This window comes from Hemicordylus capensis, chromosome 4, assembly GCF_027244095.1.
Source record: "Hemicordylus capensis ecotype Gifberg chromosome 4, rHemCap1.1.pri, whole genome shotgun sequence".
Classification (NCBI taxonomy): Eukaryota; Metazoa; Chordata; class Lepidosauria; order Squamata; family Cordylidae; genus Hemicordylus; species Hemicordylus capensis.
The window spans coordinates 280,872,553-280,894,669 of NC_069660.1; the positions used below are offsets into that span (position 1 = coordinate 280,872,553).

At 43.2% G+C, this 22,117-nt stretch overlaps 2 long non-coding RNA genes across 3 annotated transcripts in view; one reads left to right on the plus strand and one right to left on the minus strand.

The window, feature by feature from the left end:
• The first annotated feature begins 1,732 nt into the window (after nucleotides 1-1,732).
• Nucleotides 1,733-22,117, plus strand: part of LOC128325324 (uncharacterized) — a 138,751-nt gene continuing 118,366 nt past the window's right edge. Inside the window, exons 1-2 of one of the 2 annotated variants that reach the window (XR_008307379.1) lie at nucleotides 1,733-1,925; nucleotides 14,978-15,085. This is a non-coding gene — a long non-coding RNA (uncharacterized LOC128325324). Of the gene's footprint in view, nucleotides 1,926-2,412; nucleotides 2,460-14,977; nucleotides 15,086-22,117 lie in introns of those variants that run through there. The other variant, XR_008307380.1, reaches the window with a different exon arrangement.
• LOC128325325 (uncharacterized) lies at nucleotides 11,640-14,079 on the minus strand. The gene is made up of 3 exons (XR_008307381.1): nucleotides 13,973-14,079; nucleotides 13,112-13,229; nucleotides 11,640-12,161 (listed from the first exon to the last, which is right to left on the minus strand). It is a non-coding gene; the product is annotated as an uncharacterized LOC128325325 (long non-coding RNA).

The following is a 22,117-nucleotide window of genomic DNA, read 5'->3' on the forward strand; positions in this document are numbered from 1 at the left end:
TTAAGGGTGGGGTAGGGTGCACACCCCTCCCTCCACTTCCCCACCCACCCACCCACCAGCTCGCCATTATGCAAGGCTCCTTAGGGGTGGCAGCATCCCTCCCTGCCGCCCCGTCCCCTCTTTGGCCGAAAGTGGCCAGGTATCGTCCACTTTCAGCAAAAGAGGGGACGGGACGGCAACGAAGTATGCTGCCGCCCTGAAGGAGCCTGGCATAATGGAGTGCTGGCGGGGGGAAAGCAGAGGGAGGGGTAAGTGCACCTCCCCCCGCCCTTAAAGTCCAAAGCCCCCCCGCCTCTGAGCCTTCGAAACTTCCAGTGTTTGAACCTGTTCGGAGGCCCGTAAAAGGGCCTCTGAACAGGTTTGTGCACATTGCTATAGTATAGTGGTTATAATAAGACCTGAAAAGATGATGGTTTAATTCTTACCTCAGCAAGCCACTTTTGCCAAACCAGTATCCTTGAGCTTCAGCTCATATCTGCAAAATGGGTACAATACTAATACCGACCTACCTTGCAGGGTTGTTGTAAGGATTATTGGGAGAATATATTTGAAGGGATATGAAAAAATACCATCGAAATGCTACATTTGATCACTGTTCTTATACCATATACCCGTTTTCTGGATTAGGAATGTCTGATGCCCAACTCTCCCATCGAAATCCTATCATTAAAAGAGTAAAAAAGAAGAAGAAAAGAATAATGATCAAAACTCAAGCATGTTGCATTACATACCATCCAGTAGGGATGTGCACGAACCGGTTCGGAGGCCATGTTGGAGGCCTCCGAACTGGTTCGGAACTGGGCTGGTCCGGCGGTCCGGCACTGAGGGGGGTGGGGTGTCGAACTTTAAGGGCGGGGTGTTAGTACTTACCCCTCCCGCCGCTCTTCCCCCTCCAGTGCTGTATTTAGAATTGAAGTTTCAGGGGCGGCATCGTCCCTCCCTGCCGGTTAGGGTTAGGGCAGGGAGGAACGCTGCCATCCCCAAAACTTCAATTCTAAATACAGCGCCGGAGGGGGAAGAGTGGTGGGAGGGGTAAGTACTACCCCCCCGCCCTTAAAGTTCGACCCCCCTTAGTGCCGGACCGCGCCGCCGTGGTTCCGTGCACACCACTACCATCCAGCACTGCACACTGCATTGTCTGCCTTATTTATTTTTTGACTCAGAATTTGTTTGGGAAACAATTGTTTGAACAGCACTATGGGTGCAAAAGTGAAACTTGAGGGTCATAAAACAAGCAAACAAACAGCATTCCCTGAGCATATGTGCTCTGTTTCCCATATCTAACCTTAAAAGACCATAGACGAAGGAGCAGGATCATGACAGCTCACTCTTTGCTTAACATATATATTTTCCTGTTTGTGATCTGGGACACTGTGTGGCCCCCTGGCATTCCTGTTCCCCTATACTTGGGAAAACACTATACCCAACACCATACCCAAGCACAATAGCCCCTGAACAGGACTCTAGGACATCCTGCTGTTCAAAGGGATTAAGTTAGATCACCTTTGAGATGAGATTGCTTCCAAACTTGGGAGTCAGCAGCTAAAAGAGAAGGCTCTTAGGATTTTTAGAAGCATGCATGGCCCTACTGGTGGTGGAAGGGGAGAGATGCTGAGACTCCAGCTGCCTGTCACAATGGTCTATAAAACCCAGGACCGACTCAAATAATTCCCATATGCCTAAATGTTTGTAAGTTACCAAAGTGAAACCTAGTAGTAGATAATAGTTTTCACATGATGCAGCCTGGATTAAATATGGTATTGATTAAAACCACAACACAGCATATTGTAGAAAAAGAAGACTCCACATGCACATTTAATTATGATTCCACTTTCCAGGCATGTAGTTAGGGAATGCAGTAACTGAGTGCCTGCCTAGAGGAGTTCATGGTGCTCAGCAAATCTCAAGAGGGGAGCTGGTGTTTTGTAAGTAAGAGGGATCTAGTTTTGTAATTCTAAACAGAATTATTATCTCTGAGTCTATCATTTGCCTTTAGAAAACTGTATGAAGATGTTAAGACTTGGTAGTAGAAAAAAAAGAACTCTCACGCAAGGAAAAAGGTATCTAGTACTCTGAAAGTGGATTTTAACAAATGTTTATTTTTGCTCCCCCCACCCCAACTGTGAACTAATAAGGAGGATTCATTAAACAGCATTCCCCAAATTTTGTGAAGTTTTGTGTGTGGGACTTCTACCTACTGGCAGAGAAGAAGGGGAGTTGCAAAACCTGTTTTGGCCATACTTGGTGTTGAGGGAGAAAGAGAAATCTAAAATGGCTGCCAGTAGTAGGCCTTTGTGCATCAGCCGTTAATTCTTGACTAAGCTCTAAAAGAATGTAATAAAAGGGTTCTAATTGGGCTGCTAAAGTGGGCCATGCCACAAAGCAGGAAAAGCCAGAGTGAGAGAGAGAGGAGGGAGAGAGGGAGGGAGGAGTATAAAAGAAGAACAAGAGAGAGAGAGGTAAAAATAAAATAAAATGATTGTGAAGATTTAGGAAGTGGGCCCTGACTACTCATGCAGAATGCTTAAAGACTACAGAACCTTTAGCCATCACAGAAAAAGGTTTTCTTCCAGCAGATTAAAAATGCATTTAAATGGTGCAGAAAAAAGCCAATGCAATCAATTCTATAGATCTACAAAACACCAATAATTAACTTTTCCTAGTAGCTGAACTCTCCCTTAAAAAAAAAGAGAGGCCACATATAATGCTGGGAAGGGAACGTATAATGCTGGGAAGCAGGAGTGAGGCTCTGGATATTGCCAAGATACAATGCTTGCAAGTTTCAGTGTTTGGAATTTGGGTAGATTCCACTGTTGAACAGCTAATGAGTTCATGTATTTCTGTTTATTATAATGTTGCAATGTATGGGGTAAATATATTTGTGTGTGTATTGGGGGGAGATATTTTTTAAAGAATCTTATTGCATTAGGAAGCTAGCTGATAATGCTCAGCTTCACAATTTATCGTTTTTGGTAATTTGAAGAAAAACTAATTCTAATTCTGATATGGAAGGTAAACAAATGTGTAAGAAACGGGAGAAGAGATATTTTCTGTCATTGGGATTGTTTTTTTGGGAAATGACAGATACATGCCCTTCTGGCTGAATGACTTCTAACAACATTCAAATCAGATCTCTTCATATCTCTTCCTACCTATAGTTGCCCTTGTAAATCTTTTTATTGTTTAAATAAGAGTTTGTTGTTGTTGTTGTAGATTACACAATTTTTGGCTACAGGTAGCTTGTATTTTTTGCAGATGTTCCAGTGTATCATCCCTGCTACTTTGTCATGCCTTTGTTTGTAGTCAGTCTGTGTGAGATTTTGACAACAGCTGATCAGGTGGTCCACTGTTTTATCTGCTGCTTTACAAAGGCTGCACTTGCTGTTTGTTGTTGATGTTTCTACTTTTGCTCTTATTGCATTTGTTCTTGTGCAGCCAGTATTAAACCCTCTGTTTCTTTCTTCAAGTTGCCATTCTTAAGCCACTGCCAGGTCTTTGTGATGTTTGACTTTTTATTTTATTATTGTTTACACAGTCAGACAGGCATTATTGACTGGTTTGTTTTATCCAGACATCGAGTCCTTCCCAAGGACCTGGGATGGCTGGATTTTATTATCAATGTTGTTGCTGTTATTATTATAGATATCATTGCAGAATATAGGCTGTTCCCAGTAATATTACTTTTTGTAATTATTATTATTATTATTTATTAATAATTCAGTTTCTATAATGCCCTTTCAAAAATCGCTCAGGGCAGTTTACACAGAGAAATAATAAATAAATAAGATGGATCCCTGTCCCCAAAGGGTTCACAATCTAAAAAGAAACATGGGTGAGAGACCAGCAACAGTCACTGGAGGTACTGTGCTGGGGGTGGATAGGGCCAGTTACTCTTCCCTTGCTAAATAAAGAGAATCACCACGTTAAAAGGTGCCTCTTTGCCAAGTTAGCAGGGGTTATGTAGCTAAGAGTGTAGAAGTGACATATTCATTCATTCATTCATTCATCATATTATTATACTGCCTGATATATACACCTCTAGGCAGTCCTCCCCTCTCTCTAGGTTTTCTTTTGAAGCAAGTCCACATGGGAGGCGTCAGTGTTTTCCTTCTAGCCAATTGGGGGGGGGGGGGGAGAGCTCCCTGCAGAAATAGATCTGCATTTGTAAAGAGAGTAGCCTTCTTATCATGCTAATGATTCTGTGTCAGCGCCTCTCCCATTTGCTCTGGCATTCTCAGAAAAAGTAGCTTAAAACCAGCATTTTCAAAACCCGGACATATGTCGAGATAAGCTAGAATTCGCATCACAAAGCCTGGTTTGTGTGTGGAGTGGGTTCAAAAACTTTGAAGGGACTGCGAGGTAAGTTTGGCTGGTGTGAAAGCACACACTCTCTTCTGAAGGGGATTAGGAGTAGAAACCTTGTGTGTAAGGCCTCCAGGTGAATCTTGAGGGTCTTTTCTGAGAAGGAGATGCTCTTATTTCAGCAGGGAATATATTCCAAAGCCCCAGGGCAGCCACAGAGAATGCCTGGTCCTGAGTTGCCACCAAACAAGCTGGTGGCAACTGTAATTGGGCCTCTCCAGAAGATTGTTACAGGCAGCAAGGTTCATGACAAAGGAGATGCTCTCTTAAGTACCTTGGACCCAAACCATTAAGGGCTTTATAGGTAAGAACCAGCGCTTTGTATTTCACCCAGAAACATATCTGCAGCCAGTACAGTTCCCTTTAAAACGATGTTATGTCATCCCTTCGAGTTGTCTCACTCTTTAAAGAGCCCCTGGTGGCGCAGTGGTAAAACTGCCGCCCTGTAACCAGAAGGTTACAAGTTCGATCCTGACAAAGGGCTCAAGGTTGACTCAGCCTTCCATCCTTCCGAGGTCGGTAAAATGAGTACCCAGAATGTTGGGGGCAATATGCTAAATCATTGTAAACCGCTTAGAGAGCTTCCAGCTATAGAGCGGTATATAAATGTAAGTGCTATTGCTATTGCTATTGTCTCAGAGACCAATCTGGCTGCCACATTTTGTACCAATTTTAGTTTCTGGACTACGTACAAAAGCAGCCCCACGTAGAGTGCATTACAGTAGTCAAGCCTGGAGGTTGCCAGCATATGTACCACTGTTTTAAGGTCATTTACCTCCAGAAATGGACTTAGCTGTCGTATCAGCCAAAGCTGATAAAAAGCACTCCTGGCCACTGCCTCAACCTGAGAAACCAGGGAGAGCTTTGGGTTCAGGAGCACTCCCAAGCTACTTTGTACGTATGTACAACAAATCTGCTAAAGCCAGCTTCTTTGAAACACAGTTGCTTCTAAATGAACTCCTTAATTAATATAATTGGAATGATTAAAATTGTGCGATCATTTTGTTTACTTTGCACATTCTGTGGGTAGCTATGTTTGTTACAGAAATATCCTCACTTGGTAGGCTCAAGCTGCTTAATTATCTAGTTTTATCACGGCTTTTCTTTAAAAACAAAGACTATCTTGAGTGTTAAAGATAGGGGAAAGGGTTAACCCCCCCGCCCAACAGTTATTCCAAGTTGTATGAGGATTAACTGAACGATGGTATTCATGATTCAGGTCTAATAATATCTAACATTTTCTTGCTGCTGCTGGAATGCTTACTATTAGCGGAAAATATTAAATCTAATTTCAAAATCTGTTAGGCAATGCATGTTTATTTTTTCTGTGTACATGGTGGGGTCATTCGGAATTCATGGCATACTTTGGCCACTCTTTAATCTGGTGAATTTATCTTTGTAAATGTAAATAAATGGGTGGCTAGAATACAAGAACTTGCCTTATCCTGAGTTAGTTCACTGTCCCTTCTAATAAGATGCTTGGAGCGGTATGGCCTACCATTTGTTCTCTGGATCCTTGCCCGACCTGGCTGCTTCGATCTAGCGGAGAGATTGTTGGAGATGGCCTAGTTAATATCATAAATGCATCGCTGGGGGAGGGTAGGGTGCCTCCTTGTTTGAAGGAGGCAATAGTTAGACCTCTTCTTAAGAAGCCTACCCTGGACCCCTCAGCGATGGATAGTTATAGGCCAATCTCTCCAGGCTGGGCAAGGTAATCGAGAGGGTGGTGGCTAACCAGCTCCAGGTGGTTTTGGAGGAAACTGATTATCTAGACCCATTTCAAACTGGCGTTAGAACAGGCTATGGGGTTGAGACAGCCTTGGTCGGCCTGATGGATGACCTTTACTGGGGAATCGACAGAGGGAGTGTGACTCTGTTGGTCCTCTTGGATCTCTCGGCGGCGTTCGATACCATTGACCATGGTATCCTTCTGGGTCGCCTGGAGGAGTTGGGAATAGGGGGCACTGCTTTGCAGTGGTTCCGTTCCTATCTCTCAGATAGATCCCAGATGGTGGAGCTTGGTGACAGTCGCTCCTCAAAGCAGGAGCTGTTATATGAAGTCCCTCAGGGCTCCATTCTGTCACCAATGCTTTTCAATATCTACATGAAACCGCTGGGTGAGGTCATCAGGAGATTTGGTGCTGGGTGTTATCAGTATGCTGATGACACCCAAATCTACTTCTCCTTTTCATCTTCAGGAAATGGCACTCATTCTCTAAATGCCTGCCTAAAGGCAGTAATGGGCTGGATGAGGGAGAACAAATTGAAGCTGAATCCAAGCAAGACGGAGGTGCTCATTGTGGGGGCTCAGAATCTGAGAAGTGAGGTAGATCTCCCTGTTCTGGATGGGGTTACACTCCCCCAGAAGGAGCAGGTGCGCAGCTTGGGAGTACTCCTGGACCCAGGCCTCACCCTGGTTTCTCAGGTGGAGGCCATGGCCAGGAGTGCTTTCTATCAGCTACAGCTGATTTGACAGCTGCGTCCGTTCCTTGAGGAGGATGACCTTAAAACAGTGGTGCACCAGCTGGTAACCTCTCGGCTTGACTATTGCAATGCGCTCTACGTGGGGCTGCCTTTGTACGTAGTTCGGAAACTTCAATTAGTTCAGAATGTGGCAGCCAGATTGGTCACTGGGGTAACCCGGAGAGACCATATTAGGCCTATTTTGAAACAATTGCACAGGCTGCCGATATGTTTCCGGGCAAAATACAAAGTGCTGGTGATTACCTTTAAAGCCCTGAACGGCTTAGGCCCGAGTTACCTTAGAGAGTGCCGCCTTCTACGTGATCCCCACCGCACATTAAGGTCATCTGAGGAGGTTCGTCTCCAGTTACCACCAGCTCGTCTGGTGGCGACTCAGAGGCGGGCCTTCTCTATAGCTGCTCCGGGGCTGTGGAATGCGCTCCCTGCGGAAATCCATAATTTGAATTCTTTATTAGCCTTCAGGAGAGCCCTTAAAACGTATTTGTTTGGCCTGGCTTTCCAGAGTTTTTAAATTCTAACCCGATTTGGGGGCTTTTAATTACTGGAATTGTTTAATTGCTGTTATAAAATGTTTTTAAATTGTTGATTGTTGTTATGTTGTTTTTAATTTGTTTTAGCTTTTTATTGTTTTAGTGGTATGTTTTAATTGTAAACCGCCCTGAGCCATTTTGGAAGGGTGGTATGTAAATCAAATAAATAAATAAATAAATAAATAAATAAAATTGTCTGCACTATCTGGCAGCAGCTCTCCAGGGTTGCAGGTAGGGGCTGGTATCTAAACTAATGAAGCACAGGTGAACAGTAAACTAACTCATTAGTGATCATTAGGAAGGGGATTGAAAATAAAACTGCTAATATTATAATGCCCTTATACAAAACTATGGTGCAGCCACAGCTGGAGGTCATCACATCTAAAAAGGACATTGTAGAATTGGAAAAGATGCAGAAGAGGGCAACCAAGATGATCAGGGGCCTAGAGCACCTTTCTTATGAGGCAAGACTACAACACCTGGGGCTATGGAGACATGATAGAGGTCTATAAAATCATGCATGGAATGGAGAAAGTGGAGAGAGAGAGAGAGAGAGAGAGAGAGAGAGAGAGAGAGAGATTTTTTTCTCCCTCTCACACAACACTAGAACCAGGGGTCATCCCATGAAATTGATTGATCCCATGAAATTTAGGAACAGCAAATGGAAGTATTTTTTCACACAATGCATAACCAACTGGTAGAATTCTCTGCCACAAGATGTGGTGACAGCCAACAACCTGGATGGCTTTAAGAGGGGCTTGGATAACTTCATGGAGTAGAAGTCTATCAACGGCTACTAGTCGGTGGGCCATCTCCAGCCTCAAAGGGAGGATGCCTCTGAATACCAGTTGCAGGGGAGTAACAGCAGGAGAGAGGGCATACCCTCAATTCCTGCCTGTAGGCTCCCAGTGGCATCTGGTGGGCCACTGTGTGAAACAGGATGCTGGACCAGATGGGCCTTAGGCCTGATCCAGCAGGGCTGTTCTTATGTTCTTATAGCTCCATTGCTCAGGCAAGTGTGTGTGTGTGTGTGTGTGTGTGTGTGAGAGAGAGAGAGAGAGAGAGAGAGAGAGAGAGCGGGGGTGGGGGGGATTCGACAACCTCTCCTTCCCCAAAAGCACTCTGTGCCATCCAAAAATGTGGGGCATGTATAACATGATGCAATAGTGTTGAGCAATAGTGTTCCACAGTCTGAGTCTGAGGCAGGGTGTCAGAGGCTGCCTTCTCTCCCTTCCCCTTTCCCTGCACACCTCTTTTTTGTTCTTGTTGTGGCAGTGGCAACAGCTGCTACACAACTTCACTAGATATATACACCAACATGCACACAACACTCCTCCCTCTGCCTCCTCACCTGGCACTCATACCTCCCTTGGACTAAACTAGTCATGAAAAAAGAGAAGGAAGTGGAAGAGAAAATGATTAAAAGGCAATAGTATACAAGAGACGTTCTATAGTCCCTCTCAACAGTTCCTCTTCCTTCCCTTTTTCATTACTAGCCTGGTGCAAGGGAGGTGGTAGGGTGAGAGCCAGGCTAGGCGGAGAAGGGAAGGCAGCAGTCCATCTTGGCTCTGCCACTGCTTAGTGAAGGTAAGTGCTTTGGTGGTGGTAGAAGGAAACAGGTGAGGTGGGGGCTTCTTGCCCCTTGATGGCGCCTCCAAAACCTGTCACTTGAGGCAACAGTCTTTCTTGCTTCACCTTGTGAAAGAACGGCTCCTGACTGGGAGATACCATGTTTATTTGAACACACTATTTCACTGGCTCTGCAAGGTCAGGGATTTTTTTGTTCAGGAACAAATGAATGGAAGCAGGGTGCACATAAACTTGAGTCTTGCTCCTGATGCCACTGGAGACTAGGGGTCAGGGGTGGATAGGGAGTATCATCTGGAGAGATAAAATACTCATTTTGGCACATATCCAGAGGAGAAAACTGTTGTTTGTAGTTGATGAAGACTGAGGGGAACGTACAGTGTGTGCCCAAATCTTCTGCATATCACACATACCACATAGGAGAGGAGAGCTGATCTTGTAGCAGCAAGCATGACGTGTCCCCTTAGCTAAGCAGGGCCTGCCCTGGTTGCATGTGAAAGGGAGACTAGAAGTGTGAGCCCTATAAGATATTCCCCTCAGGGGATAGAGCCGCTCTGGGAAGAGCATCTAGGCTTCAAGTTTTGCTGGCATAATCTCCAAGATAGGACTGAGAGAGATTCCTGCCTGCAACCTTGGAGAAGCCGCGGCCAGTCTGTGTAGACAATTCTGAGATTGATGGACAGAGGCGTATCTAGGGTAGGGCAGGCAGGACACATGCCCTGGGCACCACTTGAAGGGGGCGCAAACTCTTAAAATTATTATTATTTTTTTAAATGGCCACCAAAAACAAAATGGCCACTGCACATGCTCAAATGGCCTCTGTGAGGCCCTAGGCTATGCCAGGCCTCGCAGAGGCCATTTGAGCATGTGTGGTGGCCATTTTGTTTTCAGTGGCCATTTAAAAAAACCACAATTATTTTAAAAAATGGCCACTGCACATGCTCAAATGGTCTCTGCGAGGCCCTAGAGGCCAGCAGTGGGAGGGGTAACCTTTGCAGACCCCCCCATAGCCTATAGGAAGCACCCCAAAGGGGCTACAGGTAAAAAATAATAATTTAATATAATATAAGTCACTGTACACATATTCAGTTTGGCACTATGTACAGAGAATCAGGGCTTGTGAAAAATTAAATTTTAAAAAAAATTAAATGGCTGCCAAAAATAAAATGGCCACCGTGCATGCTCAAATGGCCTCTGTGAGGCCCCAGGCCATGCCAGGCCTCGCAGAGGCCATTTGAGCATGCACTGAGCCATTTTGTACTCAGCAGCCATTTTAAAAATATATATATATTTTAAGAAACAGCCACCGCACATGCTCACATGGTCCCCGCGAGGCCCTAGAGCCCAGCGGGGGAAGGGGGAACCTTTGCAGACTCCCCCACACATGGCCTTTAGGAACACCCTGAAGGGGCTACAGGCAATTTTTTAAAATACATACATATATATTTCACTGTACACATATTTAGTTTGGCACTAAGTACAGAGAATCAGGGCTTGTGAATACTGAGCTGAAGCTTATGAGCTAGGATTGTATCCATTTGCTCTTACTTTGCTTCTTGTGATAAGTGAGTTAAATGTGATGTCTTAATAATATGGCTATTAATGGTGAGTTTGTCTTTGAATCAGTGTGAAATCCTTAGTATTAAGGCCCACTGGGAGTTTCTTGCTCTCTTTCTCTCATTTTAACTGTTTTCCTGAAATACTAGAATATATTCCAAGTAGTGACACAGTTTACTCTGCATATCCTTTAATTATTTTCAGAGTATCTGGGAAAAGTCAAATTATCCATTTATTTTTGAAACTTATGTAATAGTGATGCTACAATGCATTGTAGCGAATTAGACAGGCATTTCTGTTTAGTTTTCCAAGTACACCTCCACATAATATTTGGGTATTTCATGAGCCCAGCATACTGAAATTTGTAGTTTTCCAGAATTTTTTGGTCTGGCTACATCTACTGCTAAATAGTTTTTGAAATTTTAAAAGATTAATGAGCTTGACATATTTTTCAGCTGATATTATAGTAAAGTTATCTGAAAGATGGGTGTCAGATGTTTGGACAAGGGGCGCAATTTCAGTGCTTGCCCTAGGCGCTATTTTCCCTAGATACACCTCTGTTGATGGACCAAGGGTCTGATTCAGTATATGGCAGCTTCCTACGACCCACCCCCCACCCCCACCACCATTCGGTGCTTGCTCAGGCATAGATAAGGAGGCAACCTGTTGCTGGGCAGCTGAACCCTTTGGGCATGGAACACCTGTCCAGATACACAGGTTAAAAGGACAGGCCAAAAAAAATGTGAGCAAGTGCAGTCATTTGTACAACTTAATATGGCTATCAAGGATTAAGAGAGGAAATGTGCCCTGTTCTATATATCCGCAAATAAAGATGGCAAGAGGAAGAAATAGTTTTGCAACAAATATGTTCTCTGTGAGACTTTCACCACAACATGAACATGCTCCCCAAAGAGAAAATGTCACTTTGCTTCCAAAGGAACGTTTGTGGTAGTTTTATTTTATTTTTATTTTTGCATAGGTTTAGCAAATTGCAGAATGCATGTAAACTGCACTTTATATGCAGCACGTGATTTATAACACATTCTGTATCTCCTTAATGCTTACAAGGAGAACAAGAGCAACACATAAAACCTTCTGCTACAGAGCATTTCTTCGAAATAAATCCAGCTCAGATGCTTGGTGCAGATAGGGAATTCAGTCTGAAAACTGACAATTTATAAATCACCCACTTTATTTAACAATGAGAGAGCACATCTGCAATCCATATTTATTTCACATTAATAATTGTAAGGGTGCTGTTGTATTAATTGCTGGTGGCATGTGTACTTAATCTTACTGAAATAACCCCACATTATAGTCCAAAGACAGCATTTATCTTAGATCCAGGAAATATTCCAACAAGGCAAGTTTTTGAATGCTGTAAAATATAAGAAAAAAGTCCAGTAATTCTCATACTGCTTAGAAATGTGTAATGCCATTTTAAAAACCTTTGTATTTAACTTTCTGATCTGGTGGAGCTGGAAGCAGTTTGCCTGAAATGAAAAGTATATTCAATATGCACGTGCACGCACACACACAGTAAAAGTAGGAATCTTTTCACCTGCCAGATATCATAGCACTCTTGAGATGTCGAATTAGTAGCTGTTGCTCTCAGAAGCTGGATTATTTGCAAACCAATACCTAATAAGCAATGGAAATAAAATTTCAGAATCGGTGCGTTCCAGAATTTGAATTTTACACTTTCAGACAGGCCAGTCCAATGGGCCCAATATGCTATCTGTAGCTATGTCAGGGCTAGCGTGGAAGAATCCATGCCAATCTTAAAGCACAATAATTCCACTGGCTGACATGAGGAGGAAAATTATTTCAAGTAGTCTCATGGAAATGAAAAGGATAAATTAGGAAATGCCTAACTTTCCTTTTAAATTTCAGTGGGACTACTTGGAGTAACTTTCCTCATCTTTTCAGCAAGTTAAAAGCTAACATAGCAATACCAACAGCCCCTCCTCTGGCAACTTTTTAAAAAATCATCATTTTGCTGGCCAACAATGCCCCCCTATTTAGCCCCTTCTAGAGCAAAAGTTAGCCCATCCTGGAGCTTGCAATCATTCACGTTCCAGTGAGGGTAGAGAAGTTGAGTTGTTATCTGTAGCACATCTTGCACACAATGCAGAAGTTAGAAAGCTGGATGACAGGCAGACAGAAGTGCAGCAGACAGAGAGAGACTTATCACTGCACCTTTTCATGTGTAGAGATGGAGAAGAATTCTGAAATGGGAGGAACAAATAAACTTCCTAGATTCAGAAAGGAACTCCCTGAATCCAGAAATTCACCACGCACACCCCTCCAGATTTTGCCTTGGCTTGTGAAGGCTTAGCACCAGCTGTCACTTTCCTCCTTTCCTCCTCCCTGCCTTTTCCACAGTATCTAGGCAGTGTAGGTCATCCTTAAGACGTGTTGTGACACCTACTCCAATAAGACAGGGCTATGCAGATTAAGCTTGATATCACTCCCCACCTGAGGTACCTCACAGTTCTGGTCCTGTCTGCTCCAAAGGATCAGGTTCTCAACTATGCTCTGTAAAACTCTTTTCTGTGATCTATAATCTTTTCTGCAGTTTTCAAACTTACCACACTGTGCGGCGGGGGCAGAGGAGCAACCGCCACAAAAAGCAAGACCTTTAGTTCTAAGCTGCTTCCGTTTCCATGGAATGCTCGGATAGCTTCCAGAAAGATGAAAGAGTATTCCCTTCACAAAAAGAAAGGCATTCTGAATATAATTATGGCTGCTTTGCCCTTATATCCGTTATGAAAAGAACTTTACGTGGAGAATGGAAATCTATACATGCTCAATCACTTAGCCCGAGATTCCAGACTTTTGTGTGAAAACAAAACTTAGGAACTTAATTTCTTTTTTGCTCACAGCCTCACAACAGCTGTTTTTATTTCTCTTGCTTTTACCTAGACAGTTAACTCATGAAATAATATTACGTGAACTACTCTAAATAGCAATCTGGCCTTGATGCTTAAGCAAAAGATGTTAGGCAAACTGTCTTTGATCTCCATACCAAATCAAGATCTGAAATGTGTCCAGGATACAGTTGTCTTGGTGCAGAAACAAAATCTGTAATAAACATTATGTGTGTATTCATTCTGCTCAATATATGACAGACCCTAATCATTATTAAATCCAGTCATATCTTAATGTTTCAATTGCGGTGTATAGTTAGTACTGATCTTCCAGTTCCCTTGTTTCCTCTGTTTCTGCCTAATATTTGTCATAAATCAAAATGCTGAAGATGTATCAACTGACTCCATGTTGCACTTAGCATACAGAATAATCCCAACATCCTCTGGGTAAGTGTAAGAGAGGCTCTTGGTTCAGTTCCCAACAGAGTGTAGGTCACAAAGCTCAAAGTCACACTGCATAATTGTACTCAAATGGCAGTCAACTCTTTTGAAAAGCCAAGGACAAAATAAAGCTAGAGTCACCTTATCTTTAAGGGAAACACTTCAACAGGGGCAGAGTTCAGGTAGCTGCCTGACCTGTGAACAAATGGAAAGCATCATATTCCCAGAAATGGAGCCCTGAATCATTTTAATTGCCCTTAATCGGAATATAAAAAGAAGCAAGTATTTTAACATTTTGTTTTTGGAGTGAATTTTGCATATTTGAATGTATAACTATGTTTTTCTAAAATATGTGCTCTATAGAAGAGACTATCTTCAGAGTCAGGATGTCTCCTAATATTGGTGGCAGGGAGCTATGGCAGGAAAGGTGGCATGCCTTCATCTTCTGGTTCTGCAGCTTCTAAGGCACCAAGGCATCTGGTGGACCACTGTAGGTAACAGGGTGCTCAAATGGGTACCCTGTTTCCTTGAGCCTGATCTAGAATTTGGGTTTGAGTAGCAGGAGTGGGTGTGTCTATTTAGTTTGGTTTGGGGTCAAGACATCTCTCCTCCTACATGAACCAACCCACACACTCTGCTGAGGTGTGGTGAGTGGGCACACAGGATAGGGCCTTCTCTGTTGCAGTGCCCGAACTTTGGAACTACTTGCCCCAAGAGATCTGATTGGCCCCTTCTTTTCCTTATTTCCAATGATGGCTGGAAAATGGTGCTGTTTCAATGAGTGTTTGCCAGGAGCGCTTTGTAAAACTTTATCCCCGCCAGACTTTATAGTGATATGGAAATTTGCTGCTGCTGTACTGAAGTTTTGTTTAATTTGATTTTATATTGTTTTGTGCATAGTTTGTTTATCTGGAGTTCTGCTTTGAAGGATGGGATATATATTTCAGAACATAAAAATCTAAAAAATCTGTATTTTTTAATTTTACGATGTTGTATTTTAATTATGTTTTATACTGGTTTTATTGTAACCCACCCTGAGACCTTTGGGTATAGGGCGGGCTAGAGAATTAAATAATCAATCAATCAATCAATCATAAAAGTTTTTGTCGTTGTCACCTGAACCACTCCTTTTATTTTCCCATCCAGGTGGTTGCATATGGGAAATGACAGCTTGCCAGAAAGGGCAGCAATGGCATGATAACAGCAGGAAGAGCAACTAGGAAGCAGCAGGGATTGAAATGCAAGAGAACCCAGGTTTGAGGACAGATTCTGGGACTAAGCTCCAGTTCAAATTTTGAGAACATTGTAGAAATCAGACCATTATAGAAATCAGGGGTGCCGCTGTAATTGAGCAAATGGGTTCAAAGAACCCAGGGGCCCCCAGATCCCTCCCTCCCTATTTTTCTCCATCATCTCCCTCACTCCGAGGGGCTGCCAGGGAGAGGAGTGAACACAGGCTCCCTCTCCCCTAGCTACGTCCCTGGTAGAAATATTGCTACATTTTATTTTATTTTTTGCATTTATATACCACTCTATTTAAAATCTCAGCACGGTTTACAATCCAATCAAACAAGAACAACCAAAACCTAAAAATCATATAAATAGATTAAAATTACCATAAAAAAACTTTAAAACAACGTAACCTAAAAGCCTGATAAAATAGGTGTGTTTTCAAAAGTCGTTTTAAGAACACCAAAGATGGGGAGATTGTGATTTCATTGTGGGGAGGGTGGGGCGGTGTTTCAGAGCCTCAGGGCATCCCTAGAGTAGGCCCAGTTTAGGGTTGCCAGCAAACGAGCCAGTGGCAACCACAAATGGACTTCTCCCAATGATCATAATAGGCAGAGGGTTTCATGACGAAGGAGGCACTCTCTTAAATATCCTGGGCCCAAGCCAAGCTATATGTCTTAGGAGAAATAGTTTCAAAGCTCCTGGGTTGAACGTCTATAGAATTCCTCTGTCAGGGGCCTTAAAATGACCATTTTAACCATGACCAGTATAAAATTTCCTTCTCTCAAAATGGCCAAAATCTTTAGAGTTCTTTTATCACACACTGTTGACTTTCTCACTTCAATAACTCCTAACACATTATTGAGCCTCTTTCCCACCTTCCCAATCCATGCCCCTGTCCTTGGAATTCTTAACTTATTTTTTCTTGTGTTTCTTCTCAGAATACCTATTGTGGATAACTGTTCTTTTTCAAGAAGTGCTCACCCAATTTGGTTCTAACAAGATCCAGTATGGCCCTAGACACAAGGGCTGATTTGCAGCGAAACACTGAATAAAAACCATCTGGCTACTTCATCTATCTCTTGCCTAGTATAAACTGCCAAGAGGTTCTTATGTAATTAACCAATATGTCTGTTTATTTGGACTGTGTAAAGACTTTTTTTCCCCATTGTAGAGCTGGGAAAAACACAAAAAAATTTGCTCCCAAAAGTTATCCTCAGAATTCTGCTTTGGGGAGGGTTTTTTTGTTGTTGTTCTGACACATTCTTTGGATGCTTAAACATTTTCTTAAATATTTGGTATATCTTTATCATCACCAGACAGTTGAATTTGACTTATTTCATACTTTGATCGCTGACGTACAATGGTATACCCTAACAGTGGCTTTCAAACATTCCACACCAATATAGCACCATTAAACTTGGCACCTTCCATGTGTGGAAGGAGGGGAAACAGGATTGCATGAGTCATCCCCTTTCCTGACCTCTATGCATACTGCATAGGTTCTATGCATAGTATGTTGGAAAGATGACTCTCCTCATCACAGAGAAAGAGCCTTTCGTGGATACAGCAGTGTATGCCAAAAATCTAATGCCTATCTGCCTATTAAGATCTTCTGGGGAAGTCCGGTTACGGTTGCCGCCGGCTTGTCTGGTAGCGACTCAGGACTGGGCCTTCTCTGTGGCTGCCCAGGGCTTTGGAATGTACTCCCTGTCAAAACAAGAGCTTATCCATCCTTGGCTGCTTTTAAAAGGACCCTTAAGACACGCCTGTTTTCTCAGGCTTTTGGTTAACAATATTTTAAACTGTTTTTCATTGTTTTCATTCTGTTTTTATGTTTTTTGTATTTTTAAAACCATGTATACTGCCTAGGGATGTATATGTTAGGCAGTCTATACATATGACCAATCTATCTATGCACATATAAAGCTAAAGGAGTGGAGATCAGGACCAAGCATAGCATGCACAGTCTTGTGCTGATTTGTCCAATACTCCACAACCCACCCATCCCCAATCCAGCTCATGTGAATAAGAAGAGGGGCATACCAAGAGTGTGCCTATCCTGACATCTTTCCTTGATGTCCCAACATACTCCCAATGTGTTCCTTTACTGTGTGTAAAGTGGCAGTCACCATTTCCCCATACGATAAAGGAATATGTGTGGGGGAGACACTGGGATGTCTGAGAAAGTTGTCAGGATAGGTATCCTCTTCTTAATTGCATGGACCAATTTTGAGGGGAATGCTGTCTGAACTGGCCCCTTGCTCCCCCTCCACACTGAGTGCAACCATTCAGTGGAGTGTTGAGGAACCCCTATGCATCTGCTTTGGAATTCCTGCACATGCTAGTTCTAGGGTGCATATTCTGTGCATGTAGTGCACTGCTGGGGTCTCCCTGTTATCCTTTGTGACCTGAAGGTGAGCCCTAGGCTAGGGTGCACTCAAGTTCTCCTGTGGCTGAGAGTTGCAGAGAAACGTCAGTAATGGTAGATGTTTTCAAAGAAGCCTGTTTGTTATTGCCCATCTTCTCATGGAGAAATTCTTAAAGAACTCCAGGTTAGTTAGGTCCTTTGTCAGGGCCAACTATGCTGGTGTTTACAGAATCCTGAGCACTGTGAAGAGAGGCCAGAAGGTGAGGGGTATAAACTGTGGGGGTCTTGTGAGCCCTTTTGTCGGTAAAGAGGGCTACATTGACTGTATTGAGATTACCACAGATATCTGCTTAAGTAATACAGTCTCCCCCCCCCGCCCTTCTCTTTTAATTCATTGGGTCTTGCATCTGGGATTCTTTGAACATCTGCTCATCTTGGTCCCTTGTGGGCTCTCTAGGTGAAGAAAATATTACGAACCTTGCGCTGTCTACCACTTTGGTCTCTAGGGGAATAACTGGGCACAGACATAGCTCAGAAAACAAAAATGAGTGATCTGTGCTTTTCCAGCATACATTGTTTGCATTTTTCATGGGTTCATTCTTCTTAGGGTGTCTGTGTATTGTAGGGAAAATGGATCTTGCCTGACTGCTATCAGGTTTTTAGGCTGATTAGGTTTTGTTTTTTGTTTTTGGTCATTGTAATTGGTCGACATAACCCAAAGCGATAGAAGATTAATTATTACTTAATTCAATGATTTTGAATTGCTGCACAAATCTTGCTTTTGAGCATAATAGAAGGAACTTCCTTATACTGAATCAGACCAGTACTGTCTTTGCCTGGCAACAGCTCTTCGAGGTATTGCACAGAGGCTTTTCCAAGTCCTGTTACTTCCGATCATTTTTAATCTAGAGATATTCCTGGCTGAAGCTGAGATCATATGTGTACAGCAGACCTTGTCAAATTTTGTTTGGATCTAGGAGCCAGCCCCAAAATGTAAGAGCCAGACAATGGACACTTGACAAAATTGCTGGACTTAGTGGCAGACATTGAGGGGGAGAGGATGAATGGAGTTCTTGTTATCCCTTTTACAGATATGTTTCTAGCTGTGCATATTCTGCCCGGCTCCCAGGAGCCTCCCTGTTTGCAGTTGTATCTCCAGGCATGGAGATTGCACTTTGGATATGCTCAGGAGCTTCACAGCAATGTGAGCTCTCTGTTCATGGTACACATGGGGGAAGGTCACTTAGTTGGCAATGGGCTAGTCGCCTGTAGATGTGGCCGCAAACAAAGCAAATTGGAATGGGGATCAGATGCATGCCCCTCCCTATGCGGGAGCCCCATCTAAACAGACCCCAGAAGTTAACTAATTAAGGTTAACTTTCGACCAAGGCCACTCTGCACTTAGAGTGAACTGCCTCACTTCCCTTTCACAGGAGATAATGGGCTAACATGCCATTTAACCAAGCTGGAAGAAAAGTACAGGTGAAACTCGGAAAATTAGAATATCGTGCAAAAGTCCATTAATTTCAGTAATGCAAATTAAAAGGTGAAACTGATATATGAGATAGACGCATTACATGCAAAGCGAGATAAGTCAAGCCTTAATTTGTTATAATTGTGATGATCATGGCATACAGCTCATGAAAACCCCAAATCCACAATCTCAGAAAATTAGAATATTACATGGAACCAAGAAGACAAGGATTGAAGAAAAGAACAATATCGGACCTCTGAAAAATATACAGTATACTGTGCTTGATTGGCCAGCAAACTCACCTGACCTGACCCCATAGAGAATCTATGGGGCACTGCCAAGAGAAGGATGAGAGACATGAGACCAAACAATGCAGAATTGCTGAAGGCCGCTAATGAAGCATCCTGGTCTTCCATAATACCTCATCAGTGCCACAGGCTGATAGCATCCATGCCACGCCGCATTGAGGCAGTAATTGCTGCAAAAGGGGCCCAAACCAAGTACTGAATACATATGCATGCTTATACTTTTCAGAGGTCCGATATTGTTCTATTCTTCAATCCTTGTCTTCTTGGCTCCATGTAATATTCTAATTTTCTGAGATTGTGGATTTGGGGTTTTCATGAGCTGTACGCCATGATCATCACAATTATAACAAATTAAGGCTTGACTTATCTCACTTTGCATGTAATGCGTCTGTCTCATATATCAGTTTCACCTTTTAATTTGCATTACTGAAATTAGTGGACTTTTGCACGATATTCTAATTTTCCGAGTTTCACCTGTAGATAAGGTAGTGAAGCAATGGTCGCCCCAACCAAAAAAAGATGTCAGCGACATAGATCCAGAGGTGTAATTATTGATGGGATTACTGGAGAGCCCGTCCAGGCACAGATACTCTTTCACACACCTGCATACTCTTATTTTTCATCACAAACGGCCTTCCTTACAGAAGGCAATCCTCACATTCTTACACCCAGGAAGAGCGATCAGCAACAATGCATTCCATGCATCCTGGCACTTCTAATCAGGAAAGTAGGGCAGTAGGAATTCTGCCCCAGGATATGAATTTGGGTATAAGTATCCCCAATTACATGATCCAATGTGCTCTCCCGTACCTTTCACTGCAGACTCCAACAAGTGCTCCCTTGTGCCTCTCACTTGGGACTCCACTGGACACTCTCTACGATCCTAGTGCTCCCTCGTATGCTATACCTGGGGCTTCACTGAGCACTCCTTGTGCTCTCCTGCAACATACAAAGAGCTTGAAATCACTAGCAGCCTGGGAGATCTGCTGTGCACCCGCCATCGCAACCAGAGGTGTCCAGTTTTTTATGCCACTTCCCAGATTGGTCCTCTTACCGACCCATCCAGCTTACCTAGCTGCCACAGGAAGCTGGCCCCACGGAGGTATCTCCTCATTGGCACTTCTCCCTCTACTAATCCCTGCAACCCTCCTGCTTCCAATCACACTGTCTCGGAGGAATGGGATTCTGAAGCCCTCCCCGGAGTCTTGAGGTCCCGTCGCCCAGATCAGGCGAAGGTGAACGTTTGCCCTGTGACTGCGACCTCTCTATCCCTTTCATAGATCTAAGCTACCCTCATCTCTCTTGCAAGCCTCTTTCTCTTGCCCTCCTGGGAAGTCACACAATTAGCTTTAAGCTAAAACGCCTCATTGCAGTTAAATGTATTTTTGGTAGTAATATAGCTTTAACCATATTTAACCTCTTTTCTCTACCCCCTCCTACAATCAATATCTTCTTTTTATTTTGAAACTTATATCTTGTCTCACTCCAGTCATTACTTGAGTCCAAACATTTGCACAAATTAAAACTGGTGGAACTGACTGCCTTAAGAGCTAATTCCCCCACAAAGCCCAAACATTGGGGTGCTGACCAAACACCCCTGGGCAGCTCCATTAACAGATAACAGAAGCCCTACTCACATGTTACATTCAACAATTATACAGTGAGTGTACACTGTACACAGGTAGAGACCTGTACACAGGTACAGTTATTCACACATTATGTTGAAGATAGGTACAGCCATACACTCTCTATCAGTACCATACATTTGAGGGGCCTGTACCTGGCTTCACTTTTACGATGAATACAGGTACAGTCATTCACACAAAAATATTTATGATTGTACAGACATTTGTACACTTGTAAAACATAATGTCTGAATAGTGCTACAGTTAGAAACAGGGCTGCCTACAACAAATATAGATTTTATTAAATAACTCTGCCTCTAAACATCCTAGTCTAGGTGCCACAGTTAAATTTCTAGGTGCCATGGCTTTCTGGCTCCTGACAGAAGAGCTGGTCTTGTGGTAGCAAGCATGAATCGTCCCCTTTGCTAAGCAACGTTCACCCTGGTTTGCATTTGAATTGGAGACTACGTGCAAGATATTCCCCAGAGTGGGGGTGGGACCACTTTGGGAAGAGCACTTGCTTGCTTGCATGCAGAAGGTTCTAAGTTCCTTCCCTGGCATCTCCACCATAAGCAGGAGAGACACTCCTGCTTGGAACCTTGGAAAAGATGCTGGCAGTCTGTCTAGACAATTCTGAGCTAGATGTACCAATGGTCTGACTTTGTATAAGGCAGCTTTCTATTCCTATGTTCCCATTTGTTATTTGCTCTGTCAATTTACAAAAGTTTGTAAACTCTTTGTATACCCTGGTATACAAAGAGTTTACAAACTTTTGTAAATTGACAGAGCAAATATATGTTTAAATTGTAACCCTTCCCTCCAGTCTCAAACCAGACACTTTCACAAATAGATCCAGCGCCTTCAATTTCTGAACCATCGTGACAGCTTGCCATGTGGATGCATCTCAGGAACAGATGAGAGAGCAAGGTCCCCTCTATTCACTTGGGTGGGATCAACTGCCATTTTGGTCCTCCCCTCAGAACTGTTTCTACCAACAGCCATCCCACGTGACCTATATCTGTGGGAGAGAGGAGACTGCAAGGCTTCCTCCATTGGGCTGTCTATAATCAAATGCTGTTTGGCTCATCCCGTTCCAGAACTGTCTTCATCTGTGGCCATTCCAGCTGGCTATCACCAAGGGTAACAGAAAAACCACTCTCTATTGGCTTGGCTAGAACCAATGGCCATCTGGTTCTTCTCTTCCCAGAATGGTCTCGTGGTATCTGACTTTGCTTGTGTTTCTCTCCACCCGCTCCCTGCGTCTTTTCTCTTTGTGTC